We start from the raw sequence: 13,114 nt of genomic DNA on the forward strand, positions 1-13,114 counted from the left end.
TGTTTTATTTTACTTCATTGTTGAAAACATCCAGACCAGGAAGGTCCTATTCTATTTCATTGCAAAAATATAGTGTTAAAGAATTATGTGTTGTGTCAACACTTCATGGATATCTGAAAAGAACCAAGAAAAGGAGAAAATGTGATCAACTTTTAGTGTCATATAAGACTTTCAATAAAGTATCAACTAGTACAGTGGCAAGATGGATCAAAGACGTTATGGGAAGTGCAGGAATAGATATCACTTATTTCAAAGCACACTCTATTCATTCAGCTGCATCTTCTTCAGCATTAAGGAGTGGTGCCTCATTGACGGATATCCTTAAAACTGGTGACTGGTCTTCTTCCAAGAATTTAAAAAAATTCTATTGTAGAGATACATGTAATGTTACAGCAAATAATAACAACACAAAAACATTTATGAATGCAGTTTTACAAATTTAGTTGTTGTTGACACTGACTTAAAAATGGTTGATCTAATTTATTGTCAATTCTTTGAACATGCTGTTGATACTCCGATATGCCGAAGGGTGTATGGAAAGAATGGGCCCCTCAACCAAGCATACCCTGATGATGTGATGGATGAGGGACATTCTTGGAGTACAGCAGGAGGCTGAGGAGTATCAACTTTCCCAACCCATGTGAAACATTCATGATATTTATGCCCCCCACTACAGGGTTTGACATTAAGTTTTTTAACTACTAGACCTTAGTTGGGCTACCTCAGCAATGTTTCACTAGCCCTGACTCTTTTACCACTAGCCCCGACCAATTTTGACAAATATAGACTACCGGGCATGTAAAAGTAATGCCAAACATAAAATATTTCATAAATGTTTCTGTTTAATTGTATTGGTTTATCTTTACCAATAATGAATCATTGAAACACTATATATGATTCATTAATTTATTCAAACTGTTCTATAAATGATACAAATATTCAACCATGACGAACAAAACTTTATATAGGGAGACTACACTTCTCCTTAACAGAGAAATATGAACTAGAGCAGAGCTCATGGCAAAGCCACAAGTAGGTCTTCCGTTCACTGGATGAAATATCTGGTTTCAGCGCTGCGGAAACCCTTTGGAAACTCTGCGGAAACTTAAGGTTACTTTAAGTTTCCGACAGGTTTCAGCACGGAAACTTCAAGTTTCATTAAGTTTCCGCAGTGCTGAAACTTAGGCTGTCCATGAATCCAAATGGTTTCCGCAACGGAAACTTACTGAAACTTGAAGTTTCTGCATAGTTTCAATCTCCATATACGTTTGGGATACATATTGTTTACAAATGGTTTCCGCCACGGAAACTTACTGAAACTTGAAGTTTCTGCATAGTTTCAACCTCCATATACAATTGGGAAACATATTGTTTACAAAGGGTCTCCGCAACTGAAACTTACTGAAACTTTTTATATTTTTGCTCTCACAAAAGCTGAGCAAGGTTTCTACTTTATGTAAAAACAAAACAATTTCAAACAGTTCCAAATTTATTTTGTTCAAAAATCTGAAATTGTTTCCAATAATAAATAAAATACAGCCAAGATACAATAATGGAGAAACATCCATATGGCAATTCCCTTATTAGGGACTTTTATTTAAAAATGATAAAATTGCACAAGAAAAAGAAATCTTTACATTTGTATTTTTTTTTTATCTCGATTAAATGCCTATCAAATCTACCTTTAAAAATGCAACAAAGATCTTACTTTTTTAAAAATATGAATGCAATTTACAAAATAACTGCACGTACATGAATAAACAAAGAAACCTTCACTGTTACATGAACATGATACACTTGTCTCAATTTGTTTTGAACTACAATGAATATGTACACCATAAAATATTTTTGAAAAGTCTAAAGTATCCATCTTTAAAAAAAAAAAATACACTACAAAATAGTAGTTGACTATAGAGGTATGACCCAGATTTGATTTGAATATGTCAATAAATTCCAAAATGAGGTCATAGTGACCCACTTACAAGTTGGGATATACCTTTTCTTTGTTAGTAATATAATCTAATGTTTTACAATAGAACAGGATTTGATATCATTTTTTTGATAATCCATTAAGTCCAAAGTGAGCTTTTCATTTCCACCCATGATGTACCAACTGATCAGATTTTAATATCATAAGCCTGTCAGTATTTAATAGATGACCCAGAGGGAGATATGAAAAGCTTGTTGGCCAATAAAAAGCTAACAATGGAGCAGTCTGTCAAATTATGTGCAAAAATATGATGTACACATTTAATTAATTATGCTGATTGCAACACACTTCATTCCTGATGAATATTCTTCTTTACACACGGTTTACCTTCCTACATTTCACTACTTTACCTACATTAATATTTTTAAATCCAAGACATGAAGTAAAATATACATTGTTTATATATGTCAAGTATTACTACATGTACATGTACTTGCTTTTTGTAGCATGAATGTATAAAATACAAAGTATCACACAGATCATTCACCTTACAATTCTCATCAATACCAGCATTTTACTTATGATATAAAAGCTAATTCCAATTATATATTAGTAACATAACACAGATTAAAATAAAACCCACATGGAAACAACTTTCCATCCAAGTAATTTTGTTATATAAAAATTGTAATACATGGGGTATATGTTGTCTTTATATATTTTCATATACGACATAATTGAATATTGTTTGGTGTATTTTATCATTTCTATGACCCATGCATTCATCTCCTAATGCAGTGTTTTTACATTTAAGATTGGTTTCTTAATTTTTCATATATTGCTGCAAATAAAAACTAAGTTATCAATAAATGTTTAAACAAAGAAAATGGGAAAAAAAGTAGTTAACACTTATCAATTTGAAGGTGTGAGGATATATGTTACATGGAGTCTAATATTTTATGCAATTTTTGCAAATATAACAAATTATTTAAGAAAATGAAAGTTAATATCTGCAAGGTCTAAACAATCATTTAATAAGTCAAAACCATGTGATTTTCTAAGATTCTAGCTTACAGACAGACATTGTAATATACTGGTATTTGATCATATAAAAAAAGTACTTTTATAGTTAATAGGTTTTTTGAAATGAGAATACTTTACAGTTAAAAAGTCTTGTTCTGCAGAGGTTTAGTCGGGTCGTAGATATGTGTCCATTCGAATCAATAAGGAGTGTCCTTGGCTGTTGTTGATGTAACCCGAGTCGTAGTTTATGGAAATAGGCCTTTTTGGGGGACTTTCGAGCATTGTCCAGACCGGTAAAGCACTCATATGATCACATCATGGCTACAGCAGACTTAGTAGTTCTGGACAGTGGTAGCATTAAAATTCTTTTTCTTGCGCTGAACTTGTTCCTTTCACTGGGCTGTACTTTATGTCTGTTCTATTTATCTTAAACATGAATAATAAAGTTTCATTTTGATTTTTAAACAATAAGCATAAGTCATTCAGCCTAACATGTAATAAAAGCATTCTGAATACAGAAGCTACTATGCAGTTGCCAGTTGCTGTTTAAACTATGTCATATAATGACTACAGTAGTATCTGGTCTAAAATGTTTCATTTTATGTTTGAAGCTATGTTATTTTCATTTTGATTCAATAATTGTTTGTTGAACAATGGAAAAACTTATCAACAATAAGTGTGTTTCATCCCCCCCCCCCATCAACCTCCTTTTCAAGAACTTAGACCTGGATTTCCCAAACATTACTACAGTAAATTATAAACATCCAACACATATATAAGTTAATGGTGAAAATAATCAATTTCAAAGCAATACCTTGCGTTCACATCGTCCAGCTGGTCAAAACATTCACCCGTATCACCGAACAGAGGATGCAACTAATCACCGGAAACATTGCCTTTGTATGCTGTCAATGCTGAAAAAGAAAAACGTGAAAGATTTTATTTTCCGGATTTAATTAATAAATTTTTTTCGTTACATTTAGAGTTTGTAAATTGTTTAATGTGCGAAAGATTCATTGTTCGTCTTGTTTACCAACCAAGCATTCATATATTAAGGACGTTTATATAATTATATATGTGTATACCCTGGATATTCTTGATTATCATGCATATAAAGTTGGTTAATGGTTAACTTGGTCAAAACGTATATTAAAAAGAGATACGGTAATAAAAATTAAAACGCCGAACCAAGTTTGAAAAAATGACGCCATCTTGATTTGATGGCGCGAGATCTCGTTTACAAATGAGAGATAAATTAGAGCCTTGAAAATGTTATTGGGAGTATCTATATTGTGAATTAAATTACCTTGACATGAGTTCTTCGTTCCTGCATTATCTCCTTGTTGTAGAGGCTATTAATGCTTCTCAATTCTCCATTTTACAAGAGCACCGTCTTGTCCATTTTAACCTTCGCTCGGAATCATAAAGTGCGCCAAAACTGACCAATCAGAACCCGCTAAATCTTGGAAAAGTGCATCTTGGGATAGTTTAAAATGAATAATGTTTAATCAAAATTATCATTTTTTACCGACTAGTATACTTTTTACATGTATATTTATTTTAAATAAGAACTGTCGGAGTCAGTATTTCCTGGTTAAATACGACAAAGTATTGGCGTGTGTTTGTTACAATTGTATTTGTAACACGTGATTAACCAAAAAAAAAATGGCCGACCGTTTGTTTACAAATGTCTAATGAAATTAAACAAGTTTTAATGAGACATATGTATCAGATTTTGTCTTTAACTATATTTTATTTACATGTACTGATGATTTTGCCAAACTAAATATGATAGAGCCATATATAGTTTACTGACAAGTTAGTCTTGACTTGTCCAATTTTCACCCCTATTCTAAGCACGGTCATATTCTTATTCAAAATATAAAGGTGTGAAAATATTATGTTCATCACAGAGCAGGTTCTGCATGAACACACAGAAATCACAAATATAATTAGATGCCGATCAATTAACGGGGTCCGGTTAACAGCGTTCACCCGTACGGTGAATTTACAACTACGATGAATTGATGGCAATTATTTTACAGTTACACATGTGCTCTGATTGGTCACGCGATGAATAGTACGTTAAGAATACTTATGAAATTAAAATACAAACGCGTTGAACAAGCCGGGAAGTAAGACGTACACGTCGGACTGATATATAAACAAAATATTATTTTAATCATTTGGTATACTTTCTACATCAAATGTATACGAATGTATAATCAAATTTTAAAAATGGGATTAAAATCACATGCACCACATGGCTAGTGCTGGATTTTAAACTGATTTTGTAATATATAACGTATAACTTCAGTAAAATTATAAATAATGCTTATTATATCTTATAACATAAACATGTGCATGTTTCATAAACATGTATCAATATCTGTGTTTACAGTACAGAAAGTAATACAAAGTATAGAAATGCACGAATCACATAGGCGTCGAACCGGGGGGGGGGGCTTAGTGCAAAGTTAGACTTAACCAATAGGCATATAGTCCCCCCCCCCCCTCCACTTTTTCTCGCCGGATATGTAATTGTTCCTAAATTTACCTTGAAAGATTGAGAAGTTGGAGTAATCGGCATACTAGCCCCCCCCCGACACGGATAAGGAATTTCATGATTTGGGGGAAAAAATTTGGGTAGGGAAATTTATTTTCGGAAGTATATAGTATAGGTATTACCCCCCCCCCCCCCCCCCCCCCCCCACGGATTAGGATTTTCATGATTTTGGGAATTAGGGTTTTTCCTCAATATTTCTGAGGATTAGTCTAGCCCCCCCCCCCCCCCACTTTCAATTTGCTTCCGACGCCAGTGAATCATGATACAGTCATACATGCAGTAAAGTCTGAAATGCATGTGAATAATTAAACAATTATTATATTAGACTCAAACTCCAAGTGGGTTTTACTTGTTATTATCAACTGTAGAATTTAAAAAAAAAATTCCTGTGTACATGTGTTGGCGTGGTATTAAAAAAGAAATGAATTAGCTCTAAACTTCAGGTTGTACGAATATTTGGTACGATTTGTAAAAATTTACAACGACTTTACCTTAATTTGTTTGCTTAATTAGTTACTGTACCTCAAGGTTCATTCAAATGATAACTAAATGATTTAAGAAGGAGTCTTACAAAATAGGTATATTAATCTATTTTACTAAATAATTATATAAAAAAAATTCCCGCCGGGCTCCAGTTATAAACTCACGCTTCGTACTGTGTATATGTTATGTAACAGTCTTTTGTTCACACCTGACAGAAAAAACCCTGCAATCCACACAGAATATACAGGAAAATCACAGAGGAGGTCACCTGGACAAAGAATGTATACACATGTATACACGTGCCCGAGTGCCTAAGATTAATGATTTCATCATATGCATTACACAAGATCAGACATCAGTTTTTCTTTTCAAATTCAATTAATTACTTAGTAAGGTTCTTAATCGCCTTATTTGCCACATTTGAAGATAGTTACATGTATACATATAGTTTCAGTCACGCTGAAACCTTACTATACATTTTAGTATGTACGGATTCATTATCATTAGGCTAGAATTAAACTTAAACCTGTTTAAAATAAATGATATAACTATTAAACTCAAATCAATTTTAGTAATAGTTTCAGCAATGCGTAAACAATTTGGAATCTTATCTTAAAGTTTCAGCATACTGAAACCTAGCGGAAATGTTCTGAAACTGATTGATATTTCCATAATAATTTACACAACTTTTCACATGATTCAAATTTAGTTTCCGCATTGCGGAAACCATTAGGAATCTTAACTTAAAGTTTCAGCATACTGAAACCTAGCGGAAATGTTCTGAAACTGATTGATATTTCCATAATTATTTACACAACTATTCACACGATTCAAATTTAGTTTCTGCATTGCGGAAACCATCAGGAATCTTAGACTAAAGTTTCTGCTGACTGAAACCTAACGGATACTTGCTGAATCGATATAATGGTTTCCGCATTGCAGAAACTATACATGAAACTTCAACTTCAAGTTTCAGCAAGGTTTCCATATAGTTTCAGTTTTGCTGAAACTTGATTTTTCATCCAGTGGTTGTTGCTGCGAGTTGAAAATATATGCGATTTGGTGTCAAACGATTTTATTTATAGTCCAAATATTTTTTGCTTGTAAAGTGTGTTGAAAGCTATGGTAGTTACAACACTGTAATGCACACAGGGTACTCAAAGGTTAAAATGGCAAGTTTTATCATGACGTCACAAACGTTGAACGCTGTTAACTGCAACGTCACAAGCGAAAATCAAAGTTCATGCTTGCGGCTGTTACTGTGGCTCTTCCATCAATATTAACTTACCCTTAGGATAAGATAGGAATTTTAAGGTATAAATCACATTTGCGGACAAGCATGAAGTTAAACTAATGTAAATATAAGCATTAAATCATGATTTTTAAAAGAATACAGTCTCATAACTGCAGCGATGTTTGCATAAAAATTTTCATAATGCGCTAACGCGATTTACTCAATTTGTATGCACACACCGCTGCAATTATAAGACTGTATACTTAAAAAAAATCATGACTCAATTAATGCTATAGTAATGACTAAACTTTCAGTTCTGCTTTTTGTTATAAGAACGTGTTGTGATTGAAAGCCTGACTATATAAAACTTGTTTTGAAAAAGAAAGGAAGAAACTGTTTTAGGAAAACTATTTGTCGAACACAGTTTATGTAATCGTTTCAAACATTCTTTAAAAAATGAGATGTTTAATGGCGAGTTAAATTTTCAAAGGGTAGCAAGCATTGTTATAAACAGTATGTACTCATGATTCATGTCAGGAATTGTATTTTTTTTTAAACCGAACCCGCCTACTAAACACGTAACCTTTTCTCTAAGATAACTTCTATATTTAAATCTTTCTAAATTTTTTAAGACTGCATGTATGTGCAAGTTTAGAACTGTTGCGTGCTGACAAAATTTACAGACCCTGAAACCTCACTGCTACACCAAAAAGTTGCGAATTACTTGCGAGAAACATTTTGAGTAAACCGTTTAGCCTAGTGTGAATCGTGAAGCATTTCGTGTAAACCGTTTAGCGTTTCGGGCAAAGCGTGCAGAGTTTCGGGCAAAGCGTGCAGAGTTTCGGGCAAAGCGTGTAAATTGTTTCGAGCAAAGCGTGCAAGAACCGTGTGAAACGTTCATCAGATTTCATTCGGAACTCTCTGACAATTTAAATTGTTTCAAAATGGTGCCCGTGTTTAACATTACTTTAAACTGTTTGTGATTGGCAAAACTCTTTTGTAGGTATTTTCATGAAAAAAATCTAGAAGAAATGATATACTTATCTTTTTACAACATTGAATTAATTTTTAACAAACAAAAGATATGTACATGTATGAAAATGCGACTAGTTACAGACTACATGTATATATAACGTTTTTATACGATGTTTGTACTGGTACAATATTAAAATTAGCTATACATGAAAAATATTAAATACAGTTAGCAAAACATGATTTCTATTGGAACAAACCTATATCAACTTTAACTTACACGATCATGTTTTGATAAGCATGTATTTTTTAAAAATTTAAGTCTTACTGAGACCATTTGGCTGTGTACAAGCAGCACAAATAACCTCTGACATCGGGTGAGACCTGCACCTGGTTGAACCTGTCAATCAAACTCTGTGTATTTGTTTTCATTGGATGGTCAAGCGTCTCTTTTTTGTCAATAGCCAATGGAAAATTAATGACTTCAAGGTAATCGGAATCAGTATTTGATAAAGCACACAATTTAAACGATAGAAAATTAATTAATTATTTGAACAAAATTAAATGTAAACATAGAAAGAAAATATACCGTTTATTTCTATGAATTGCAGTAAGTAAGTTCTTTGGAATCCCGATTATAGCTATTTTTACAAGTAATTATTTTAATTATTTAAACCACTGTTAACGGAAAACAAGAAGTCTTGGAAGAAATTAACACACAGGGATTTGCCTACAATATACACAGTCGTGCAATTACATACAGAGCGCTGGTAATATACCCGTATACGAATATTGAGTCAAAAATTTAAATCATTTTTATTTCTTATTCTTTTCAATACAATATTAAATTAGTTTAAAAAAAAAAAGATCAGAAATAGTAATTACAAATTTCTTGGGGCTACATGTATATATGTTCTGAGCTGTGTGCGCTGAAGCGACACAAGATTCTCGGTCGCACGTGGCAATTGAATTAACACAGACTGACCGAATAAACAAACAGGTGGGAAATTGAAACAAAATGTTACAAAATGATTTTCGACAGATCTGGATATCTTTTCGCCAATTAAAAAAAATCCAGCGCGAGCAACTGTCAGCGGGGCAGAGGGGGGGGGGGGGGGGGGGGGCAACAACGAGTTCGCTTCCACAATGAAACGGACGACCATGTAGAAAAACTACAGAAGTGATCAATATGTGACCGATAGAATCTAATCTAAGGTTGTTTAAAACTCATGTGAATATTCTTAATCATCGAATGCCTCAATTCAGGACATTCTTTTATCTTGCTAGCACCTACCGCAAACATGCAACATGGAACTTTGATTATAATTTGATTTGATTTTTAAACTACCTTGAACGCTATCGTATAAATCAAAATTGTTGTAGATTTCAAACATTAATTGTACAGTTTTTAAAATATTTTAGATAAACAAACCAACCATTAATTTATGTCAGACGATATTTCCGATTTGGAGAAATATCGTTCATAAATATTCATTTACACTCAAATGTTTAATGAAATAAATACAAGATGGACAAACTTTTATAACAAAAAATTAAAACAGTTCTTGTATTTACGGCTATAGAAACCCAAACACCTTCATATGCATGTAAGTGTGCGTTGCAGTATACGAATCTTGTGTATTAGATAGTAACCGCTTACCGCTAGGTAGTGCAGCCGTGGCTGATCTCCTCGGCAGTGGGTGAAGGATAGATTACGTAAAGGTACAAGGTACAAGGCACAGACACGCACAGCTCAGAACGCAGGAAGATTTGAAAAGTTTGCAGTATAATGACCTTACTCTATGAAATTGAAATTCTTTATTTCAAACTTAAAACCAACAATTGATCTGTCTGCTATTGCTTTAGATTGAGAATGACACTGCTTTTATTGATTAACTGAACGATTTCTTAATTGACACCCGATCGTTTAATCCAAAACTTTTTTGTGTAATCAAAACTGAAACAAGAGATGTTTATGAAACACTTATGCCCCCCTCCCTTGGAAAAATCCACAAATAAAATGAACGTAAACTGCAAATAACTAGAACTTTTCTACGTCCAAGGGCCATAACTCTGTCGAAAATTGCTCGATCGTACCCAATATCGAACTTGACCTAGATATTATCATGATAAACCTGTATACCAAATTTCATTTCAATATGTTCATCCTCTGCGAAGAAAATGAGCGGAAATGCAAAAAACTAGAATTTTTCTACGTCCAAGGGCCATAACTCAGTCGAAAATTGCTCGATCGTACCCAATATTGAACTTGTCCTAGATATTATCATGATAAACCTGTATACCAAATTTCATTTCAATATGTTCATCCTCTGCGAAGAAAATGAACGGAAACTGCAAAAGACTAGAATTTTTCTACGTCCAAGGGCCATAACTCTGTCGAAAATTGCTCGATCGTACCCAATATCGAACTTGACCTAGATATTATCATGATAAACCTGTATACCAAATTTCATTTCAATATGTTCATCCTCTGCGAAGAAAATGAACGGAAACTGCAAAAGACTAGAATTTTTCTACGTCCAAGGGCCATAACTCTGTCGAAAATTGCTCGATCGTACCCAATATCAAACTTGACCTAGATATTATCATGATAAACCTGTATACCAAATTTCATTTCAATATGTTCATCCTCTGCCAAGAAAATGAACGGAAACTGTTGGTGGACCGACCGACAGACAGACAGCAGCAAAGCAATATGCCCTCCCTTCTTCGAAGGGGGGCATAACAATTCTTGAGTTAGCGGCTAAATAAACTCATATATGAGAGATGCAACTCTCGTGTATTAGATAACCGCTGACCATTAGGTAGTCCAGCCGCGACCATGGTGACCCATTTTCTCGGCCCCCGGCGAGGGAGAGCTTACGTAATGGTACACGCACACACACACAGCTCTGATTCAAGGTAGATTTAAAATGCATGGTGTTTATAACTAAAATGTAATGCATGGATTTTTTTAAATTCCATATTTTGTGTTTAACTAGTAAGAATAGAAAAAAAGTTTTTTTTTCCAATTCCTGTTTTTAAGGATTGTGCAATATAAGAACTTAACAACAATGACTTTAACTCCTAAAAAAAAAGGATGTATTAAAAAAAAATTTCTTATGAATTAATGCCTCCTGTATAAACCAGGATACTTTCTGTGGTAACTTTATGCCAGTTTTACGCACAAAGACTTTCGTTAATTTGTCAGATGAAAACAGGTACATGTTAACATGTTAAGTTTTTTAAACTCATACAACACAAATCACTTACAAAATAACATTGTAACGACCTTTATGAGATCCAAACAATCAACTTTTCCAGCGACAGCCATATCAAAATCCTAACCGTTTTTGAGTTATTAAGCAAAAACTTTTAGGGGCTATTGGCCCGTAATTTAGGGGGCAAGCCCTTTTTTATTGGTGTCAAATGAAAGCCCTTGATATTCTGCACAACTTTTATTCTACATGTCTTAACTAAATATTTTTCGTTTAAAACATATAAAGGAAAATATGTCTAAATTTTCGCACTTTTTTTAAATCCTGTTTTTTGACCCCCTACCTTTTCCTAAATAAAAAAAACATAATCTAAAAACAACAAGAGGCCCATGGGCCACATTACTCACCTGAGCAACAATAGACATTATAAAATCAGCTTTACGGAGTAAAATACAAAAAAAAAATATGGACAATGTAGATACTGTATATCAAAAATTCAATTTTTCCTCAGGCTATTCTGTTTATCATTGATCCCCTTTTGTCACAGTATAGGCATTTCACATATTGAGCATTACAGTTCTCAAGAAGATCAAAATCAACTGGGATATAAACCTACATCAAACTTGTGTCAGCCCAAGAATTGTCCAGAGGCCAAAGTCTAAACAATTTCAAAGAATCAAAAATATGTCAAAATGCTTGCATATAAGTTAAACCATGATATATTATAACATTTGAACTTTGGTGAATTTAAACTGTTTTCTTTTGTAAAATTGAACCCTCCACCCCATGTGGCTCCATCCTACTCCTGAAAAATATGATTTTGAAAAATTTGAATCTGCACTATCTAAGGTTGCTTTCGCTAATGTTGCACCTTTTCTAAGAAAAAATTTTTTTTTTAAGAAAAAGATTTTTCTCAATATATTCCTTTGTAAAGATTTAACCAGTCCCAATTGTGCCCCTACCCTACCCCCGGGGATCATAATATGACCAAACTTGAATCTATCCTACCTGATGATACTTCACACAAGTTACAGCTTTTCTGGCCCGTCGTGTTCTGAGTAGAAGGTTTAAAAATAAAATTTCTCTTTATTTTGCTATGTAAAAATTTGACACCCCCCCCCATTGTGGCCCCACCTTACCCCAAGGGACCATGATTTGAACAAACTTAAATCTACACCCTCTGAGGATGATTTCACACAAGTAGCTGCTTTTTTGGCCTTATGGTTTTTGAGAAAAGATTTTTAAAGATTAACTCTATATATACTCCTATGTAAAAATTCGACCCCCCATTGAGGCCCCACCTTACCCCCGAGGACCATGATTTGAACAAACTTGAATCTACACTATCTGAGGATGCTTCCACACAAGTTTCAGCTTTTCTAGTCAAATGGTTTTTGAGAATAAGATTTTTAAAGATTAACTCTATATACTCCTATGTAAAAATTCGACTACCCATTGAGGCCCCACCTTACCCCCAGGGACCATGATTTGAACAAACTTGAACCTACACTATCTGAGGATGCTTCCACACAAATATCAGCTGTTTTGGCCATGTGGTTTTTGAGATATATATTTTGAAAGTTAAACTCTATATACTCCTAAGTAAAACTTCGACCCCCCATTTATGGCCCCACCTTACCCCGGGGACCATGATTTGAACAAACTTGAATCTACACTCTCTGAGGATG

General features: G+C 33.7%; 1 protein-coding gene and 1 long non-coding RNA gene across 12 annotated transcripts in view; both read right to left on the reverse strand.

Moving 5' to 3' along the window:
- The window catches only part of LOC105343840 (growth hormone-regulated TBC protein 1-A), a 199,671-nt gene that overhangs the window by 19,683 nt on the left and 166,874 nt on the right, over positions 1-13,114 (reverse strand). The gene's annotated exons all lie outside the window — the stretch shown is intronic.
- On the reverse strand, positions 3,084-5,293 carry LOC136270868 (uncharacterized). The gene is made up of 3 exons (XR_010708746.1): positions 4,260-5,293; positions 3,768-3,867; positions 3,084-3,379 (listed from the first exon to the last, which is right to left on the reverse strand). It is a non-coding gene; the product is annotated as an uncharacterized lncRNA (long non-coding RNA).

This window comes from Magallana gigas, chromosome 8 (assembly GCF_963853765.1).
Source record: "Magallana gigas chromosome 8, xbMagGiga1.1, whole genome shotgun sequence".
NCBI lineage: Eukaryota > Metazoa > Mollusca > Bivalvia > Ostreida > Ostreidae > Magallana > Magallana gigas.